The following is a 22,249-nucleotide window of genomic DNA, read 5'->3' as shown; positions in this document are numbered from 1 at the left end:
GCACCCACCCCGTGCACCATGGAAGTTTTGGGGCCTGCCGAGGTGCACAAGGATGGGGAGGTATATTGGTACCAGCACAGCCCTGGCCCCCCACGCTTCACTGCAGTTATCCCTGAAAACAGAAAAAAATGTGCTTGTTTTTCTGCTGCTGTTGAGCAGCTACAAAACACGGCTCATCACCAAGAGCCTGAATAAACCCCGGCTCCTGAAGCAGTATCTGAAATCAGCTGCTCTCCAATCTCCATCACAATTTCAAACCTTTAATTTACTGAGGCTTGAGTGAAAGCAACATTTGTGTTTGTTTACCAGCCACAGAGGAGTTCTGAGCACTCGCGGTTTATCACGTTTACCCAACAGATATATTCTGGGGAGCTTCTCAGACCAACTGTGACTTATCACAAATTACTGGTCACAATCTTTTCCACCCGTCCCCACGAGATCCCAGGGACCCGTCCCTGAGAGCCGGACGAGCCGCCCGCAACACATGGTGCTCCCGGCACTCGAAAACTGCCTGGGCTGCTGTATTTCCAAGTTCAAAAGAAAAAGAAAAAAGGGAGAAAAACAGCCTGATTTTGTTCTTCTTCCTCTGCTAAATCCTGTAGTGCTGGACCAAGACGCGGCAGTTTTTGCCCAGGGAAGGACCCTTGTGGGCTCTGCCGAGGGCTGCAAGCCACGCGGGATCTGGAAGACTTCCCCCATTACCTTCGGTGAATTTAAGAGGTGCTGCTGTACGTCAGTGAAGCAACTTTGTTCTTTCTGGAGGGAACGGACAGATTGCAGGAGAAAACTATACCCCAATTGCTGCCAAATTCCACATATTTAGTTATTAGTAGGCAATTAGGAACCATTATTAACACTTCCTACTACGTTAAGCTCCATTTGCAGCGCGTCTCTGCGCCAGGCTGGACCATTCCGGCACTCCGGCTCCACCGTGCACGTGGCATCACGCACCGAAAACTGCGCCTGCCTGCTCACTGCCTCCTGGGCCCCTTCTCCACACATATATTTAATGCAGTTGTCTTATAAAATAAAATTGCAAGTAAAAATACAGAGATTAAAAAGGTAGGGGTGGGGGGGTGGGGAGGGGGGGAGGTAAATAAAAGCACGGCTGCACAAAGGAAAAACAATTTTGCTCTTGTTTTTTAACTCACAATCAACATCTGAGCTATTCAGGAAACTGGTGCACTGCCCTCCAACCAACTTCAATTAGGGAATTCAAAAGCAGTCAGACAAAAGAATGCCTGGGAGTTACTGCACCGCGCAGAGATATTTTTAGCAAGAGCTGGGAGGCTGTTTGTGGGACGCTGCTTTGCTTCTACTGCATTTCAGCTTTTGTATTTACATTTGCAGGACAGAAAGATTTACTAGGTCAGAGGGGGGGAATCAGAGGAGAAGCAGCGTAAATGATGCGGATCATTTTGCTTTCTGATACTCTCGGAAGGTATTTCAGCAGAAGGTGATGGAGACCAGGGTGAAGCTGAACAAGATTTGCCTCCATCTGCTTTGAAATTCATCTTTCAGCAAGAATCTCCTGTTGGTCCTTTGGAAACCATGTAAAGGGCACATGGAGCCCTGGAAGGGTCGGTGCAGGCAATGCTGCCATGTCCCCGGTAAAGCCGCAGCACACCTGCCCCGGGTCACCAACGGGTTCGCAACCAGCACCAGGCGGCTAATAGGCCTTGGCACACCAACACCCACCCCAAACCCACCGTCACAACCACCATTCAGCCCTTCACCCCGGAGCCAAGCGCACCACCAAGCCCCATCGAGCCACTCGTGTTTTTCAGAAGCCATTTCCCAAAAACACCGGGAAGGTGCTGGCAGAGCCGGGAGCCCAAGGGCTGGCCGCGGCGCAGGGGCGCAGGGCCGTTCGGGAGCTGCCGGCACGGCTCCCCTTCCGCCGCCTCCCACCACTGCGGCAGCGCAGATGGCAGCAGCGTGACCTCGCTGTTCCTGCCTCCTTGTTTTGATCCCGCAGTCTTGATTGTTCAGGCTAATCCCACACTCCCAGCCTTGGCTGCCAGCCAGGGCTGTTATTAATGGCACAAAAGCTTCTCATTCCAGCTACTTCTACATCCGCTAATGCTGTTGTTCCCTTCTCTCGCTCCCCCTCTCACCACATTACAAACTGGAGCTGGAATATATTTTACAAGGGGAAAAAAACCTCCTCTCTGATCATCCTTGCACGCCAAGGGCTCCACCAGAACCGTACAGGAAAGGCTCGTCAGCTCCGGCAATAATTACCAATGGTAAAGCAGCAAGACCACCCTGCTCCTCCAGCCATCAGCTCCAAAGCAATAAACAGCACACAGATGTGGGGAGTTTCCAGTAATCCCCGAAGGAAACCAGGATCCCAGGCACAAGTACACACAGCTCAGGGAAGGGCTCTGCTGCCGGGCTGGGCAGAGACACGACACCCATCTGCTCCGCGGGTGCCACCAGCGTTTGGCAGCCTCGCTCGGGAAACCGCCTGCTTTCCTGCTACTGGATTCAAATAGCTGTAAAGCTCTCAGTAAAAGCAGGCACTGAAAGGAGGCTTCAAATCATTTGTAATTTAGCCCCTCACATGCCCTTTTACAGCGTGCTCATCCCTCTGCAAGGCGCCCGGCAGTGCCCTGCGGCAGGGATGGCTGGGTGGTCGCTCTGAGCTGGGGTTGCTGACACCAGAGTGGGTGCAGGTCCCATGTCAGCTTGGACCCAGGGCCAGTTTGGGTTGGGAAGTGGTGAGGACATTAATCAGGGTCTTCTGATCCACCAGAGAGCCACCAGCCATACCCACCACGCACAAATCACCGGGCAGCCGCCACAAACGCTTGCCCAAGAAGTCTGGCCACGAGTCAGTCGAGCAGAGCAGGAGCTCAAGCATCGCGCTCATCATCAAGCTGAAGGTTAGCGAGGTTTGGAGCTGCTCTGAACTGCAAGCCCAGCCTGAGGAAGGTGTCCCGGGCACCCCTGTGTGAGCAGAGTGGGCAGGGTCGTGGGTGCTGGGGACCATCACGGTGGTGACGCATCTGGATAAATCCGCCCGGTTTTCAGCCCAAACTGTCACCCTGGTGAGATGATTCACCATTCTGCCCTCACTACTTGTCGAAGTGCAGGAAAGGAGAAAAGTAGCTACAGGAACATTTCTTCTGATTAGGAAGGTCAGTACATTTTTAATAAAGGGCTCTTTAAAGATAATCTCATTTCAGCATGTACACATGTTACAGAGGTTACAGAGATCAAGACATAATGAAGTAAAGGAGGAGAGGACAATAAACGTGTGGCTGGGATGTCACCATGAGCGATATCTCCAACACGTTAGTCTGACGCAGCAGAGAAGGGGGCTCAGGCACCAGGAATTACAGGCTATTGCTCACTCACGAAAAACCAGTAGCAGATTTCTGAATGCAACCGGTATCTCCAGCTTCTCCTTTTCGTCCAGCACAGCTCCCCACCCCGCTCCCTTGTGCCAACGCCACCTCCACCCGGCACAAGCACCTCACGCTGCCGCGGGCAGAGCCCTTGTTCACAGCACGTGGGGCTCATTTCAACTCCAGCCACTGCTGCAGCAACCCCAGCAACTCTTCCCACTGCAACACATGCTTTGCATCACAGCTTTACATCGGCTGAGGTTACATCTGACCCAAGTAAGAACCTGAAGATCTGCCAGCAGCTGCGGAGTTTCATGAAATCTCCGACAGCAGATCCGGCAGGGTTTTTCATGTGCCATGGATTAAGCCCCAGGAATGAAAAATTCTCCTGAAATGCTCAACTCCCAGCCCACAGGGGTCTAAGGAAACCTGTTCTCATGCCCCTCTGCTCCACATGCGTTGGGTTTCTTAACATTACAACGATTTGATGTGATGGTTTGGGGCCGGGGATCGCACGCTAGCTCTGCGTACACTGAACGAGGTCACTGGGAAGAGAAAGTTTACGTCAAGTTTGCAATAATTTCTCTACTGTGCTAGAGAAAATTTTGGTGCCTGTTCAAAGCTACTGTGCTTTGTTGCAGAGGGTGCAAAAGACTAAAAATAATCTTTATTCAAAACTACTTAATAGTCGCAAGATCAAGCGGAACAAAAGAAAAAATATATTCTGAGGGAAATGATACTTCTAGAGCTCAAACAGCATTTCAAGTCCCCATCAAATAACTTTGAACTGAGGTTGCACAGAAGCATGAGGAAGCGGGGAAACCAGCACCGATGAGATTTTCAGATCACAGGGGGTAAAGCAAAGGTGTCCCAGACCTACAGGAATTTAGCACGGCTGCATCGCTAATGGGTACGTTGGAGTGCCCTTGTGAAGCAACTGGTTTTTCAGAAATAATCAGCGGAGCAGGCAAGAGAGTTACAGACATAAAGAAGTGAAGAAAGAACAGTAAAAATAAGCAAATAGTTCAAATTAATGAAATCCTTGGACTTGCTGCAGTTGTATCAGCGAACAGGAGCTTCCCTGAGTTAATTCTCCTTGCATTTCCTACAAACATGGACAATCACAGCAGATATTTTAAAACCAAGACAGTATTTAAAGGCAAGCCTAACACCCTCACGTTTAAGGGGTGTGAGGTCTGCTACAGCCGCAAGATAAGCTATTCTCACACCAGCAACCTTCCTAAAAAAATCTGGTGCTTTATTTTTCAGCTGATTTTCTTTAGCTTCAACATCCAATGGGCAGGGATTTCTCTATTTTTAAACAACATCCCAGAAGCAAGCAAGCAGGACGGGTGTCAGGCAAGATGGGCACGCAGCCCGGGGGCAGCAGATGTTCCGGAGGTGGATGTACCCCTAGACCCTGCCCAGGCTCTGCCCCCAGGGACAGACGCGCTTCCCACCCATCACATCCTCTCAACCTTCTCCTCACTGAGCTAAACAGCTTGTGTTTCCAACCCTAACGCATGAAACGAGTCTTCTGAGTCCCATTCAAACAACCAGCTCCTTTTGTTTTTTAAGTGAATACGACGTTAATCTCATTAGCTATGGCATTGCAAAGCCAGTCTGTGAGCTGGTCCCACCTACTACCCAAATAATTGTCAGCAGCTCCCATAACACAGCAAGTGCTTCAACCCCAGGGGTGCTGAGGAACCAGAAATATTCCTAGTTTTAGGATAAACCCAACCTTAGGGTGCCAGGCCAAGGAAAGCAGCAGCAGCTGAGCGATGCACAGGGTCCCTTGTGTCCCGTCCCAACTCTCTGGCTGTGGTTTCCAGGTGAGCAGCCCTCGGCACCGGCACTCGGCCTCGCCGGTTCCAGCACACTCACATGCCAAGAACTTCCCTGCCCGCACCTACACCCACTCACCAACAGCAGCCTTGGCCAGCCCAGCCCCACGCCAGCCTGTCCGGCAGGCAAACACCAGCAAATACCAGCCGGTGGTCGCTTTGCTGAGCTCTCCGTTTCTGTCAAATCACAGGGCTCAGATAACAAAATACTGAGGGTCTCCAGTGTGCTTGGACATCATTTGGAAGCCTTGACACTTGCTTGTACCACAGGTATTTAGGACATCTTTTGGTGGGAACCCAAACCAGAAATCCCAACCAGCGCAGCCTTTAGTTCAGCCCCATCTTATGTTCAGCTACGACAGAGGAAAACAGAAACGTTCTGTGACCCCAAACAAGTTCACGTGGGAAAATACAGTGTTTAAAATGCTGAGAATCACCTGATGGCAACGCACCTACACAAAGCACTCAGGCCTGCACCCAGGGAGAAAATCTCATCACCAGCTTGTGCCTCCCCACAGGAGCCAAGGCACCGTGTCCAGAGCTCTGGGTCACCTCTTCTCCAGGGCTTCAGACCTGGCACATGAGGCTCTGGGGATGAAGAGAAGCTGTGGACAATGGTACCAGTGCTGCACCAGGGGCACAGGGACGGTGGCACAGCCCTGTCCAAGGGCAGAAGCACCCGCACCTGCACGTAGAACAGCAGCATCGGGAGGTCCGCAGCGGCGGGAGGGAAGTCCCCACGGGGACACCCAACCAGTGACAGTTTTCTGGGAGGTGTGAGGAGCCCAGGAGCGAAGGTCTCGGTCCACCCAGGGTCCCCCTGGAGGATGAACCTTCACTGATGTCCCCAGTGGGGCCAGGGCAGGCCACGGATGTTGGAGCAGAGACCAGGGCAAATGCCACACGTCTGCAGACAGCGCGGTGAGAGGGGAGTGGGGCCATTCACTGACTGTTCTAGACTCGGTTTTACAAAATTACCCTTGCCCAGATCACTGACGTTAATTCTTGTGAGCTTATTTGGTGGTTTAGAGCTGGGAAATCAGCCCGGGCGAGAACAGGGGAGATTTCTGCTTCCCAGTACGGACGATCAAAGGGCACAGACAGAGCAGAGGGAAAACCTGCACGCTGCCCTTCCCAGCAGCACTGCCCAGATGGGTCTTCAAGTGGGATTAAGAGGAAGACAGTTCTACCTCACCCAGCCCTTTCCTCCCTACAGCCAAGTCTCCACAATGGGGAACCGGTCTTTTGCTTTTACCCTCTCTGTTCCTGCAAGCCGCTTCCTCCCTGGCGTTTACCTTACGGACCTGCCATCTCCCTCCGGTTCGCAATTCCCCTTTCTTTGGAAAGTCTTTGAGATGCACATTATACAAGATACACAAAAATAAATTGGTTTTAATCCTCCAGATTCTAGTGCTCCCAAACAAAGATCTTAAAGAGCTTTACAAACAATGGATTAAGCCTTAAGACTCCCTGTGAGGTAGGAAAGCGCCTCTCTCCCAGAGGCAGAGGAAGGTGAGCGAGGCTGAAGGCTGTTTGTACATGCACAAACATCAGCGAGTCTATCGCAGATCCACCATCAGTCTAGCAAGACCTTTACCAATTCACTCCAGACTCTGAAGCAGCTTCAAAACCACCATCCACCTTCCAAACACTTTCCATCCCACCTGGGAACACCGGGATGGCTGCTCAAAGCGCTCAGCCCCACAACCCACCCCACGGACAGCAGCACCACTGGTCCTGGTGCTGCGGACACAACGCTTTTCTTGGCATACTGTTCAGATTTTGTGATAACAATGAGCTTGCATTCACAAAGGAAGCTTCTCGGTGGGTATTTCGAGCAGTTTAGCAGACACAACCCCACGGAGAAACGCGCCTTCTTGGTCTGCTCCTCAACGGTACGATGACTTCAGGTCACACGCTCCATAGCCTCAGACTGCAACCTATATTAACATGATGTCAAATGTTCTTAGCGCTTCCCGGTCTGTAAAGCCCTTATATTTCTTCCCAAATGTATTTTGCATACATCTTGTAAACAAGCTTTCCGTCCTTTTGATCGGGGCTGCAGCGGAGCCCGGGGAGGGGGAGGGAAACTTCCTGCGCCGCCATCGCTCTCAGCAACGAGCAATGATGACATTTTCTATTTTGGTGGCTTTTTCTTCATATATTTGTAGCAAGCAGGCTGCGCTCTAGTCCAGCATCGCTGTTGATCTCAACTATCTTTTTTTTTAATACATTTTAAAGTGGCAGAGCGATTTGTTGCAGCATCTCCTTTTCATGCCAAGACGGCCAAGTAAGAACCTGCTCTCTAGCCAAACACTGTCACACTACCTGGCTTCTGAGTTTCCTTGCCGGTTGCCTGAAAGCAGACATTTTTGCAAAAGAACTTGTTTGGAGTAAAAACAGCACGCAGTAAAGCTCACCATCGTGTTTTCTTGCTATTGCTTATCTGCTGAAGATAAATCTGCTTTCTGCACAGGCAAGGGGCCAAATGTTCACCAGCTGATACCTCCCGGTACAACCTCGCGTGCCCAAACCCTCCTGTCTGGGAGCGGAACGGCCGTAACAGGGCACCCACACGCTCTCGGGGCTGCACAGACACCAGGTGAGGTCGGGATCTCCTCCCTTTGGCCAGAGCAAACAAGCCCCGGCTCAGCAGCCGCCGTGTCAATGGCTAAAGGCAAGCGGCTGTGCCCCTGACTCCAGCTCACCACTCTCACCTTCCATGTCCCCCCCTCACCAGCTCAAACGAGCTTATAAAATCAGCACAACGCTGGAGGCAGCCGAGCTGCGGCACAGGAATGTTATGTAGTCGGTTACTAATACAGTGTTTTGCATATCGGGTTTCAAACACTACGTGCTTCTACATGTTCAACGTCAACAAGGGGAAAAAAACCTGCCGGTCCTAAACGAAGTCTTCCTAATGTGAGTTGTTAGCTTTACAGCAGGCTACCAGGTGCAACGCGAAGACCCCGCAGGGGTATTCCTGCCATCATTTCAACGCTTTCCTTTTGAGAACAATCTCAATTCCTTTTAATTATTTTCCTGCAGCTGAGAGCTCAGCTCTGCCCATTGCAATCCGGGTATCATTCGGACAGAAACGACTTATGTTGGTCTGTGAGATGAGCACTGAGAACGTGGCAGCTCTAGGATACTAAACAGGGAGGCAAAATAAATGCAGCAAAGATTCCTCTGGGTTAAACCACTTCCAAATTCAAGGGAAAGCATTTTTTCCAACAAATAGAACATACTACACGTAACTGTGGGTGTGCTCCTCTTACAGATGCTCTATGCAAACCAAAATTTGCTGAAATCACAGAAACATTCCACCATCTCCCAAAATAAGCATCTTCGTGTATCTTTGCCTGGTTAAATTACGAAAAACCCTGCACAGTGGAGCAGAGTTTCCATTTCCTTGCATACTCCTACCAGGGCTGTGCTTGAAAGCAAACGCACCAACCTCTTCTCAAAGAAATCAGTGTTCGCTGCTCCTTACAAATTTGCAGAATTTTGGCTCGTTTCCATTTCACCCACTTCTGAATACAATGCTCCCCACCCCCACACCACTGTTCCTTGCTGAGGGCTGACAGGTTACCCCAAAAAACCCCAGGAGCCCAAGCTCCTGTCGCCTCTCGCCTCCTGGGCCCCGTCGCTCCGGCACAGACCGAGGAGCACCGGGAATTTCAGACCCGGCACCGCACCTCAGTCACTGCTCCCAGCTCCTCACCTCCTATTACGACATTTTTCCAGTGCTCCCCTCACCCCAGATTTTCTATACAATCATTTGTGGCATGTTTTAAATCTTTATTATTCCCCTATCGAAACTCAGGCCCCAAGCTCCTTACAAAAGGCACGGCTGTCACCAGGAGGATCACCCCACAACCTTGCTCTGTTTTTCTGTCGCTGTTGATGTGGTACACAAAGAATGAGATTTTTCAATTTGTTTTGTCCACGAGCCAAAAATTCCTTTTAATGGGTTGAATATAGTGCCTGTGCAAGTCTCTCACCGCTCCAGCTCAACTCTCGCTTACAACAGTTGCTGCCTACAACACGGAGCTGGCCTCCTTTTGCAGGAAAATAAGGCCAAACCAGCTTGAAAGCATGTTTGGAATCTGGAGATTAATTCCATGTAAACTAATGCATTCAGACCTCTTTGTAGGGCTTCAGAAAGGGCTGTCTGATGCAGAGAAGTAGGGCAGCACATACCCACACTGTGCCACAGGGAGGCCAGCGGAGCTGCCTCCATCTTGAAACTCGTTACTAAAGCTCAGAACTATTAATTAAGAAGCGTCGCACCCCGGCAAACCGGCCATGCCACCACTCGGCCACCTGCCCGTGCCGTGGCACCCGCTGCCTGCGCAGACAGGGAGGACACAGTGGAAAGGGGGACAAAGAGGTGCGGGAGTGGGGCAGTGGGTTGGGGGGATCCCACCAGAGCCTCTCCCCGGGACCCAGAGCTTTTGTTCGGTAGAAAAAGCCGGAGGAACAACAGTCTGCGGGGCCACAGGGCTGCCCCGGGGGTCCCGTCCCCAGCCCGCGCTGTGGCTCCTGCTGCAGCACTCCCCGCACTTCCCTTCACCAGCTCTCTCTCCGGGAAATCAATTATTCAGAATGAAACCATTTTAAACTCTGCTGGGATGCTGAGCAAAGCTAAGATGGGTGGTGCTGCAGAGGAAGCTGCCAGGGACACAACCAGAAAGCAGGTCTGCCTCACGCAGAGGCTACAAGTGCAATGACAGTCAAGTCTGCCTCGAACCCAATGCCACAAAACCCTCCGAAATGACCAGACACAAAGCTCTATGGGCACCACATCACACCCGGCGATGTGACATCAGCCGCCCCACCAGCAAGGTCTGAGCACCGAACACCCTTGTTCCATGTTTCCTCCTGCTGGCACAGGACGCAGCAGCAATAGGACAGCGGAGCAGAGCAGGTTTGCACGGTGACCCGGAGACTGAGCCACAAGAACATCGTCAACAGGAAGGCAGCCCAGAAAAGAGGGGATTTTGGTGTTATTTTTAAATGAGGAGACAAAATAATTAATTAAATGGCCTAGAATCTATTCTACATTAGAAGTCACTACAGCACTAAAAATCTAGCTCTGACAGTTACGGGTGAAGCCCTTTAAAAGTTACCATGGTAGTTGATGCAGCTATTCGCCCACTCGTTCTTCAATAATGCTGGATTATTTTTTTTAATGTAATCCAACCACAAACAAGAAAATGCTGCTGAAGGGAAAAGTGCTTTCTCGCAACATAAAAAAAATCCCCCATCCTTTACCTCTGCCCCAAGCGCCCGGCTCAGGAGGAGACAGCAGGTAAGAGGGAGCCAAGCCAAACACGCACCGCTGAACTGCGCTCCCTCCCTCTCCAGGGACACAGGAAATTTAAGCAGCAGATTCAGGATTTCAGCATCCATTTCACTCTCCCTGCCCCCTCCTGAACTCTCGCTCCCTGGGCCCCACACGGCTATTCAGATGCTACGTCAGCCCAACGCTGTGTTCCTTCCTCTCCCAAAGCCCAGCTCAGCAAGCCTCGCAGCACACTCCGTGTCAGATGAGAAAGCCAAGTATTTTTGGAACACATCTTTCTTCCTTTTAATTAAGCGCGCAGGTAGAGAGCAGCTCCCAGAGAAGCCTTTGCTCTGCAAAGCCGCATCCAGCCAGGCTGATGGGGCAAGTCAGAGCAGGACAAGCCCCAGACAAAGGAAAGCAAACACGGGCTGTGCGGGACGAGCAGGATACGACTGCACTGACCTGCCCAGCTATTATTTTTCGCAATCAAACCGAGGTCTAGAAACTCCTACGGCCAAAGCGAAGGCTTGGCCCAGCTGAGAACGCCTGGCAGCCATCTCCCCGGCCACACAGCTCTCACAAACCTCGCAAAGCCCAGCTTGGTGGCAGTTCTCTGGTGGAGGCTGCCAGATAAGCCCCCTCTTCTTCCCCTCCCTGCAGTCCCCAGCCCTGGGGCACCCCGGGAACAGGGGCTGCCATAGATGAGCCCCCACAAACATGCAGCTCTGAGGCAGACAGGCAGAGGGAATAAGCAGCTTCCAGCGCTAAGCCAGGGAAGGCAAGACCGAGCCTGTGCCGCTGCGATGCCGGGGGCCACTCCACAGGCCGGCCTCCTCGGCCAGTGCTGGCCTGAGTAACACCTGCTGCTGGCGCTACAGAAATAATATTCCTCATTCTTAATCCAGTATAAATTATTTGTTACAATAAATACTTGTACTGAAAGCCTCGAGGCTTTACGAACAAAGCTGGGTTTGCATGCAGGCTGCCAGGTTTTGAGAGCGGGTTCAATCGGCTGGAGAAGCTGTTGCTGTGCTCAGGGAGCAGGTTTGGGCTTTGAAAGAGGCAATTTAAGCGAAAAGAGCCGCTGGCGGCTGTGGCTCCTCTTTCCCACAGTCCCCTTGACTCCAGCTCTCACCAACCAGAAACAACTCAAACTGGGAAACGTGTTGCCACGGTATAAACTAGGAGAAAATAACCATAGCCACGGCCCTTGGACTGATCCATCCCTCAGAGATTCGCTGCTAGGCCAGGGCGCGAAGCGTGTTTGCAGCCAGTGACTTTCAAGATGAATTAAGGCCACAGCTTCCGTGCAATGACGCTGGTGGAAGGCGGCTTTGTTAAACCGAAATGAAAGCTAAAAACATGCTATGTTCACCCCATTGTTCCTTCGCCTTTTCTAATAGCTGTTTTCGCTCCTCCATCACTTGGAGCCTTCGCAAGCTCAGCTGTGACTCTTTGTGCCTCCCTTTCGCTGCCTTCTGCTTCTGTTTGTCCTTTTGATCTCCAGTTCTCAGCTTGTGTTTGCTGCTGCTCCCCACCCCCCACGCCTGATTTCCACTTTTATTAGGGTGTGAGGCAGAAGGGCTCAAAGGATGAACAATGCACTTTAGCTGAAAAGGGCTTTGAAGCTGAATTGTGTTGTTTACCGATAGATTCCCCAATCTCCTACTGAAATAAAATAGTATTTTTACCTCTACTAAAGCTCTTGCTGTTTATTTTCAGTTGGAAGCAATTATAAAAAGCTGGTGGCACGTTAAATGCATAAAAACAGGATGAGGAACACAAGAGTATAGTCACTTTAAAAGAAAGAAAAAAACCCCAGACAGCTGCACCTCCCAACAGTCCAGTTTCCAGGAGAAATTATTCTGGAATCCAGCAGTGAAGCCTGTGCCGCTGCAAGGACGGGTCACTGCTCAGCAGCTCCCGAGAGCCTGGAGCCAGCACGCGGGGTCGTGGATCCTGCACAAGCCCCTTTCCTTCGAGCCCCAACAGGAACGTGGCCCAAAGAGCTGCCTTCCCACCCAGTCCCAGGGACTCCAAGGTGCTATTTCAATTCACATGGGAGCTTTCCATTTAGATGTTGAAACTCCTCAAGCTGGGAAACCTACAGCAAGTGACAAAGTGCAAATGTCTGGGCAGGACAGGCAGCCCCAAAGTCAGAGCTCTGCTCTGAGACTCCCCGGTGGCAGCATCTCCCAGAGCCCATCCCTGTGCTGGGTAATACTCTCTATCAATTAAGAGGCAGGAAGGGAGATAAAAAGCAAAATCCCATGTAGAGATAAGATTTGAGTTCTCTGTGCTGCTCAGCGCAGCATTGCCCCCAGGATTACACGCAGCTGGGTGGGGGCAGAGTGGGTGCCGGAGCCCCCCGAGCCCCAGCTCTGTCCCTCACCACGGCAGAGACCAGTACTAGCCTGGGGTGAAGTGCCCACCTGGGCTGCAGATGGGAGACGCAGAACACCCCAAATCCGTCGCTGATTCACGAGCTGCTTTAGTCAGCAGTCGCCTCCGTCAGCCGGGATGTTTGATGACTGACTGCCCAGAGAGGTGGTGGATGAACCATCCCTGGAGACATCCCAGGCCAGGCTGGACGGGGCTCTGAGCAGCGTGAGCTGGTGAAGATGTCCCTGCTCATGGCAGGGGTGGCACTGGGGGAGCTGGGAACGTCCCTTCAACACAAACATCCTGTGATTCTACCTGGGCAGGAGAACATGTTAAACCAGCAGAAAGGAAAAGGCCAAGAGAAGCCTGTAAGGTCTGCACATCAAAAAAGTCACAACCATCATAACCAGAGCGATCTCCAGGAGAGGGGTTGCACCTCAGGGCCCCCAAGAACCCCAGGAACCCAGTGACTACAAAGAGGCGCCAAGAGAGCCGGGAGCTGAGCCCTGCCAGCTCCTGGGGACAGAACAGACTCCTGCATGCTTAACAGGGAATTAAAATAAATTAAACCTCAGCTCAGGCAAAACGTACAATTATTTTTTTTTCATCACAGACAGGTAAATTTTCAAGCTGACTGACCAAACAAAGAAAGCATAAAATAGTTGAGGCTAAATTATGCCACTCTGACTACACGCTATAATCTCTGTTATTCAAAATTCAAGATTTGCAGGCTATAGAGTAGGTTTGGGAGCTGTTAATCAATGACTGAAATGAAAGCTAATGCTTTACATGATGCACAGAGCTTCCTCAGAGGGAACAGAGATTAACTCTGTACATCACAGCCCTCAACCACAAGAGTTTATTTCCTTGCCATCACTACACCTTAAATAAAGGAAATACTAAACCAACATCAGAGCACGATTTTAAGCAGAGAACTTTTATTTTTATGGAATAAAATCTGCTTTAAAAATAAAATCGACCTGCAAACACTGCAGCTGGAGCCAGTCCACTGTAAAGAACATGGGCAGGGGGCAATGACAGTGTCTGGAGGCTCCCAGGGCAGAAGCCAAAACTGCCTGGCCTTGGCTTGGCTGCTTAGGCCTTGCTCAGTTAAGGGAAAGGGAGAAATTAAAGCAAAAATCACGTCATTTAAGTGCTTAAAAAAAATCTCAAATCCCAGCATGAAATGACTCTGTAGATCAGGTATTTGCCAAGTTTCCTCAGTTATGAAAAAGCAGCCTTAAAAACCTGCAACACATCATCGTCAGGTGGCTGCTTTTCATCCCCTGCCCTTGTCCCCAGGGGTTTGGAGCTGAAGGCCCAGATGACATCAGACTAATGACCAGTTTGGACTTTGCTCCCCTAACTCCAGTATTTGGTCTAAATTCTTAAAGAGGAGGTGGAGAGTGGTCCCATACTCATACTCCTCCTTCAGCCCATCTGCACCTCTGGAAATTCCCAAGCTGCACATTCACCAGACGATCTCATTTGTCCCCTGCTCAGTCAATACTTTAAACAGTTTTTCTGACAAAAATATAATGATGGCACTTGCATTAGAAACAAGAGAAACAATAGGCTAGTGTTCCCAAATCAAAGCACAGGGACACAGACTGTGCATGTATGTGAAAAACACTAAATTTCCACGGAGCAGTAATTATACAAGGTATGATCCTACTTGTTTTGAATTCCCCCCAAAAAAAGCTACACACTTCAATCTGAGTAATTTGAAAACAAAATTGTTGATAACTTGAAAATATTTTTCTAGTTACTACAACAAAAATGCTTCTGTGTATCTCGTACTTTAAACAGCAGCAAGGGGAATTCCCAGATTGCAGCAGTGCGCTTTGCTGCCAGGTTTCCAGGGCTGCTGGTGGCCCCAAACGCCTGTGCTGGCCTCAAACCCATGGAGTCACACGTGGCTGCGGGATGGTTTTGTTTCCCTCCTTCTAACACACGTACAAACCTGAACAGAATCACAGGATGGTTTGGGTTGGAAGGGACCTTCAAAGATCATGCAGTGCCACCCCTGCCATGAGCAGGGACATCTTCACCAGCTCAGGTTGCTCAGAGCCCCGTCCAGCCTGGTCTGGGATGTCTCCAGGGATGGGGCATCCACTACCTCTCTGGGTTTAATTTTGGAAAGCCTTTCCCAAATGCTTTCAGCATAGAAGCAACGCCACTACTACTTCAGTTGCAAAATCCCACGTATCTACTAAGCCAGTTCATAACTTCTAAAACTAAAAATTTCATCAACTCAAACTGCACATCGATGGAAACCAAGCTGGGGCTGTTGACCAAGGACTCCGTAGGGCTGGATCTGCTGTGGGGCTGGGATGATGGACGTCTCCAGAGGTGTTGCGCTCAGGAGGCGCCGGGACAGAGCAAGGAGTAGCTCATGAGGTCCTGCAGCTCCATTTGAGACGTTTCTCACAAGAAGGATTAGGAATTACGGGTTGCAAATGGAAGAGACATCTGGTGTGGCACAGACAGCCCGGGCTCAGCAGCTCCGGTGGGTGAGCCAGGGCTCAGCACAGACTAACAGCACAAAACATCCACAGCAGTTTTGTGTGTCAATTCTTCTTCCCGGCACGTGTGAGTTTAGTCCGGGTTTGGGGCAGCAGCCCCGCTCAGGAATGCAGCTCAGTCCGCAGGGCACCCTCTGAGCTGGCCTATTTAACAGGTTTGCAACACTCTTTGGAGCCCAGTAATTAAATTTTTTAAAGAGTGTAGAACGTTCAGCGTCTACTCTCAGTCATCCAGGTGAGCAGATGCAGATGTTCCAATAAGTTTGCAAGGCTGCTTCATTTTCTTTCTCTGTCTACAGAGCATTCATGCCTCCATTAGGTATCTCCCTGTTTTCAGTAGCTTAAACGCTGAAAAAAAAACAAGACTAAAAAAAGAAATCACGACGCTGGAAATGGCTGTGTTCATAAAAACTGTGTTTAAACACCTACTCAGCCCAAACTGCGCAATCAGGGAGCAAGACATGGTTTGCACACTTGTTCAGCTGTTCACCTTCTCCATAAGCACCCAAAAACCCCTGAGCGAAACCTCCGGCTGCAGGGTACAGCCTTCCCAGAGACGGCTTTGCTTTAACTCAGGGATGGTTTCCCGTTTTATTAAGATGGGGCTACCAAGCAGCAGCGGTTCTGTTATTAAACCTTGGTTTGCAGGAAACCACCAACACAAAGGCATTTCCCAAATGCACAGGCTGAAGCTGGCAGGGCTGTCACGACAGGGCTGCCACGACCATGCCGTGCAGAGGCAGCAGAGGAGAAGACGGCACCGCAGCCGTAACCCACCACGTGTCCCCCGGCAGCCGGTGCTGGAGCGGCTCGCTCGGGGAAGCCAGATGCGAGCCTGGCGCTGACAGCAGCAGCAGTTATTTTTACCAACCAATGGGTTGCGGTGCTGGAGCAGGAGCTGCTTCTCCTCCCCGAGCCCGTCTCACCGCGCTGAGCCGCGCCAGAGACTCGGCAGCTCTGGGGCCGGGGTGGGAGCCCAGCACCACCTGGATCCAGGCACTGTCCGCAGAGCCCAGGGCTGCTCTGCCTACATAGACAAGCACCAACTCCAAAAGCGATTTTACTTTTTTTTTGGCAGGGAGGGATCCCCAGCAGAATCCACAGAAAAATCGATTAAATCGCTCAGAACAGAGGAGCCTGCATAGGTGACCGTTCCTCCCAGCCACGACAACACCCACCCACACCCCAAGGGCAGTTCCCCACACAGGCAAACAGCACACACCAAACCCTGCTGGAAAAAATGTCAAGACAGTGAAAGTTTAACTCAAACATATTCAGATTATTCGCTGCACGTCACCAGTTTTCACCGGGCTTTCAGACGCTTCACAGTTTCTTGACGCCGCATGCCAGGAATACCTGCTGAAATTATCAGAGCAACGCTGGCTTCCTAGTGTTCTCTCCATTTTCTCAGGCTTCCTTCCTGGCTTCCTTCCAATATTCCCATCTCTTACAGAAGATCCTGTTTTCCTTCATCGTCTGGGTTGTCTCCTCCTCTTCCTTCTCCTTGCCACCCACTCATTTTTTCATCTTTCCCCATATTGTATTTGCTGCATCCTCTCCCCCGGTGCCGCCCAGCAAACCCCCACGGCACCGGCCGGGTCTGAGCTCCGCTGCCGGGGCCGGGGCAGGAGACGTGCTCACCCGCACAAACATCTCGACACCCAGGTCCAAAGCGTCTTCCCAGCCCACACCTCAACTGCCCCTGAGCACACGGACATGCAGTTTCTCCCTCAAGTATCACGATGCTTGAGAAGTTCTCCCTCAGCAGCCGGTCCTTACAGACCCTGCTCTGTCCGGGTGCCCAGGAAATTGCTGAGAAGAGCAAAACGAGCAGTGAGCTGAGCCCTTGCTTGATCCTCCTTCCCTTCCTCCAGCCACACACACTCCAGAGCTCCTGTGGCCCCACTGAAAGCAGATCCACATCCCCAGCCTCCAAGTCTCAATGTCAGGCACTGCATTCAGCACAACGATCTCAATTCTAAAAAGTACCAAATATATTACTAACAGAACAGCGATACAATCAGCCCCAAATGTCCTTTGATTCAGAGAGGCTGCCTGCCTGCCATGGCAGGGCTGAGGAGCTGCAGTTTGTGGTGCGGGTTCCCGGTTACGGCCCCGCGGCAGCACCAGCAGGTCCGGTGAGCTCATAGGGTGCGCTGGGGTACGTGATCACCAGCCTGTGAGCACAGTCACTTGAGAAAACACATCAAACTCGAGCCGCCGCAGTCACCAGCAGCAGCGGTTCCACACCCTCCACTGTGCTACAAACTGAGACAAAAACTAACGGGTAGAAAATGACCATTCTCACCTCTTTTGGGGAGATGTTAGAGTTTTCTCCCCTTTTTGGCACTCTGACACACAGCTGAGCCTGGCCTGGCCTTCAGCCTCCGTCAGTGCTATTGCACACTCAGGGAGGCTGCAGAGCTGTTTTACCCCGTGCAAAGAGATGATGCCCAAGACATCAGTCAACAGGGAGATGGAACCAGCTCAGGGCCATCTCATTGTCACCCACTCGCTCCCCGTGTTCACTCAATACCATAAACGCTGCAGGGTCCTGTCAGCATCAAAGCATCTTCAAGCTTGGAGAGGGATGCTGGGTGTTTGACAAGCACCGGGGTTGTTTTTCACACATCCCCATCTCGGTAGCATCACTCACAGCAGCATCACAGCATTGGTCCCTCGGCTCTGAGCGGGGCACACTGCTCCCCTCGCTATGGCCACAGGTACAACCACTGTCAAAACAAAGCTCATCCAGAGATCCCAAAGCAGCCTGAGCAATACACATTTTTCAGCCTTTCTGCAAGAAATCCTGAATGGTTTGTGGTCAGCCATGTGCACAGTGTCGCCTGTGTGCGCAGTGGAAAGCAGAGCCTCACTAGGTGCTCCCATCAAACACCTGCACACCCTCTCCTTCACTCCAGATTCACACAGACTGTTGATTTGTCTCAGTACTTGGGTGGAATCTGCTGACTGATGTTTTGCCTAAAGCCTCAAGCCCACACTAAAGACGGGCCAGAAGACGTCTAGGCAGGAAAGCTGCGCTGGAACTGTAAAACTTTGGGAAAAGTAACCGAAGTCATAACGCGCTTGGGCAGCCTGGGGGGGAGCAGGGAGGGGAACATGTCGCAGCTCCAGATGGCTGAACCCAACAGGAGCCCTGCTGGACACAGACACCAGAGATGAGCTGCCAAACACCACAGCTCCTCTTCAAAAGGGACTACCCAACGACCATTTTAATCTCTACCATTTTTCATTTAGATGAGGTTCTTAGGGACATGGTTTAGTGCCAGAGTGAGGTTATGGCTGGACTGAATGATCCTGAGGGTCTCTTCCAACCAAAATGATTCTATGATTCAAATCCCACCAAACCTACACAGTGGTGACAGACATCAGCGGGACCTCAACATCATCACCTGCCAGCAGGGACCACTACTCAAGGTCTTTGCTCAGCTCTCTTCACAGGTAGAATATATCAGTCAATGACAAACCAAACGGACATTCAGGACCTCTGCCCCGGAGATGGCACTGTCTGGGACTCCTGTCACCGCCACTGCTTGTCCCCATGCACCCAGCAGAGCTCTTACTGCAACAGAACAATTCATTTATCAGGTAACTTCCCTGGCTGAATACTCAGGTGGCCAAAATGTTGGGTTGTAACAAAACAGTCCAGAACTGCCCCATATCCAACACTGTCAGAGGAGCAGAAACGGCAAGAAGGACATGGTGTTATGAGGAACAGGATGTGACACTATGGGGAAAAGGAGGTGGCACTACAGCTTCCCTGGCCCCTCACACAATCACATCTGCAGCCAAGGTTGTCATGTCTCTCTGCTACTCCAACCCACAGATGAGGGTTTGTTCAGCTTGGTGCAGGGCACACTACTCAGGCTCAATAACAGCCTTCTGGGGACACGTGGGAACAGGGGAGAGTAAAAAGGACACTCAGCAATCAGGCTGCACTATGGTTACCAGGTCCTTTTGGAGGCCCAGCGAACACAGTGCCAGGGGTGCTCAGGGTACGGAGCACGATGACCATGGGCCAAGTGGCTACCGGACCCGAAACAGGAGACTTTGACTTGAGAATTCCTGCAAAGCACCACAGAGCCCCTGGAACTACCACCCCACTTACAGATCATCCACACATAATGGCAAAATGTACAAGTTTGTATTATATAATATAAAGCATTTTGGTTTATTGAGCTTTTAAACAGCTTATAAGCACACCTGTGCTTTGCAAACGTACAGACAGGTGAGTCTGGGCTTTACCTTCTAGATTATCTCTGCTCAACTTTAATTCTCATGTTTACTTAAAATCCTGAACTGTATTTCCGTTTAATTGTCAAAAGACAGTTACTGTCACATTGCTGAGTCTTCTTTAAGATACACCTACCCAACATGGAAAAAATGCTGGATTCTCCTACAGTCCAACATTTTCCAGGCACACACACATCACAAAGCTATTCTTACAAGACGAGTCACACGCAAGGTTTCATGATATTTACAGGCATGAGTCGTCCTTGTGAGAACAACACTACGCAGAAAGTTTCCCCAGAAAAGAAACCTTGAACAAGAACCAAGTTATTTCTGCAAATGTGACCAGAAAGTTCCCCAGCACTAACAGTGATCTCTGTGCATCCTCCGCCTTGGATCTCTCCAGGCCTGTATTTCAGTGCCATCAGAACCACCAGCCTGTCTCTCCAGGATGCAGAACATCAACCGACCCTTCGGAGCCCTCAAAAAGCTCTTTTTTTTACCTGTGTTTTCTTCACCCACATTTATACCCTTTGATATTTAACCTAGATACGGAAAACGTAAACGACAACCAGGCAGCTCAAGCAGGATCGCTGCTCCCGCCTGCGAAACGACGGTCTGGAAGCAATTTGTTTTCCCATCTGATTTCACATGGGAAGCCCATCCGCCCGCCGAGCCGTGTCCCCCCCGCTGGCAGCCCGGCAGACAAGAAGACATTGTCCCGCCTGAATGACAAACAGTTTTGTGACGCCGAGGCTGTAAAGTGCATCAGACAGGTGCAAGGAAGCTTACCAAATTGGTGTGTACGCGTCTCCGCGATGTGGGGACAAGTTAATTCCTTGGGAGACTGTAGAGGGAAAGCCGACAATGGTCTGGGAGGAAGGGGGCAGGCGGGGGGGCCTGGGGGTGCTCCGTGCTCGGCTCCTCTCGCCCGGCTCTCCCACCACACACAGGCTCTGGCTCCATCTTCCCATCAAACCCTGGCTGCACCCCTACCCCAGCTCGTCCGAGGAACCGTGAAACACGGGCACGCCATCAGAACCTGCCGCTCAGCTCGAGAAACCTCATTGCCCAAATAGGACAACAGAATTTGAAAAGCATTCGTGGTGGGGGGAGGGGGAAAAACCCTTTAAACTGAACGCAGAGATGTCTCGCGCTTGCCAGCAAGTTCACAATAAAACCGTTTGCTATTTCTGTCACTGCATCTCCAGAAGCTCAGGCTCAATTTGATTCATTTTCCCTATAAGGTATTTTTAAGTATAGAAGGAAAAAGCCCGAGTAATTGCCAGGACGTGTCCCAGCGGGTCCTGCGCAACCCACAGCAGTCGGCTCCCCATGGTCACCCCACCGCAGCACGGCGAGAACCACCAGGCATCTCTGGTGCCTCCACACGCACGGACGTGTTCAAGCATCTTAAGGTTTTTAGCTTTAGTTTTAAATACGCACTGAGTGGATCATCCAACAGAAAGCACACAGCCAAGACCCAGGCAAACTGCAGCCAGCGTTTGGTAACAACGCCATCTTTACAACCCCTTTCAAACAACTTTTAGGGTGCCAGCATGTCCCAGCACACCCAAGGTTTCGCTCAAAAGCGCCATGTCAAATTACTCCATCCTCTTCACCAACCTGCCATGCTTGCAAACCAGATCCAGGAACTTACTCAGCTGGAAAGAAACACAACCAGACAAAAAAGTTCCTTTTTTTAAAAATAAAAATAAAATCTGCTATCTCTAATCCAATTCTGATGAGCCCACAAGCAGCTGTGCTGGCACAATTGTTGAGAAGTATTGAAACCTACACTCTGTAGCAGAAAGAACCCACGTGGAATATAACTTTTAATGGGTTTAGAAAAAACTACGAGTAGAAACAGGAATTACAATATGTCCTCTGTCCTAATAAATATACTTCTATACTTAACATTTAAGCAGGAGTCGGATCAAAAAAACAGATTAAAACCAGGCATTTTTTGTTAAAGCCATACGGCAACAGCACCGCACGACCCAGAGAAAAGCACTGAAACGGCTGCTGCCCCGGCCCCGAAACGCGTCAGAGCAGCTGAAATGACTCAGAGCAGAGCAGGCACAGCCGGGGGGACGTGCTCCGGGAAGGACGGTGACCCCAGTAACCTGGCCCGCACCGCAGCCAGGCCCCGGCACAGCACGCAGCCCTGCGAACTGAGAACGGAGTGGGGTCCTCTTCAGTTAAAGTCACTGAAAAGCTGCTCTGCCTTTAAAAAAAAAGAAGTCTGGCCATGGTCAGATGTGAAGAATTCCTCTGGTCTGGTTTCCTGAGGGGAGCGGGGGCAGTGGCCACCTCGTCCCACGCCCGCCGGGTCAGTCCCACTCCATGCGAGACGGGAATGTCTCGGACGCCAAAGCTTCAGCTCGGACATCAGCTCCGCCCAAGAAACCCAGCCAGGACAGCCCCGCCGTGCCCAAAACCAAACTTAAACGGCACCAAGAAAAGACCCGGGTGTCCCTGCACCCTGAGAAGAGCAGCGGCTCTCGCCGTGCCCAGCGCAGCCGACGTGCTCCAGCACAGCAGCGGCTCCACTGGCAGCCTGCCCCGCTCATGTGCCTTTCTTGGAGCCTCTTCAGCTCC

At 51.1% G+C, this 22,249-nt stretch overlaps 1 protein-coding gene across 4 annotated transcripts in view; it reads right to left on the bottom strand.

The window, feature by feature from the left end:
• ANKRD11 (ankyrin repeat domain containing 11) overlaps window positions 1-22,249 on the bottom strand; it is a 137,104-nt gene that overhangs the window by 67,554 nt on the left and 47,301 nt on the right. The window contains exon 1 of one of the 4 annotated variants that reach the window (XM_071814542.1): window positions 16,754-16,774. The exons of the other annotated variants lie outside the window; for them this stretch is intronic. The gene's annotated coding sequence lies outside the window, so the exon portion shown is untranslated. Of the gene's footprint in view, window positions 1-16,753; window positions 16,775-22,249 lie in introns of those variants that run through there. 4 annotated transcript variants of the gene reach the window in all.

Source organism: Patagioenas fasciata, chromosome 13, assembly GCF_037038585.1.
Source record: "Patagioenas fasciata isolate bPatFas1 chromosome 13, bPatFas1.hap1, whole genome shotgun sequence".
NCBI lineage: Eukaryota > Metazoa > Chordata > Aves > Columbiformes > Columbidae > Patagioenas > Patagioenas fasciata.
This window is presented reverse-complemented; position numbering and strand designations above follow the sequence as displayed.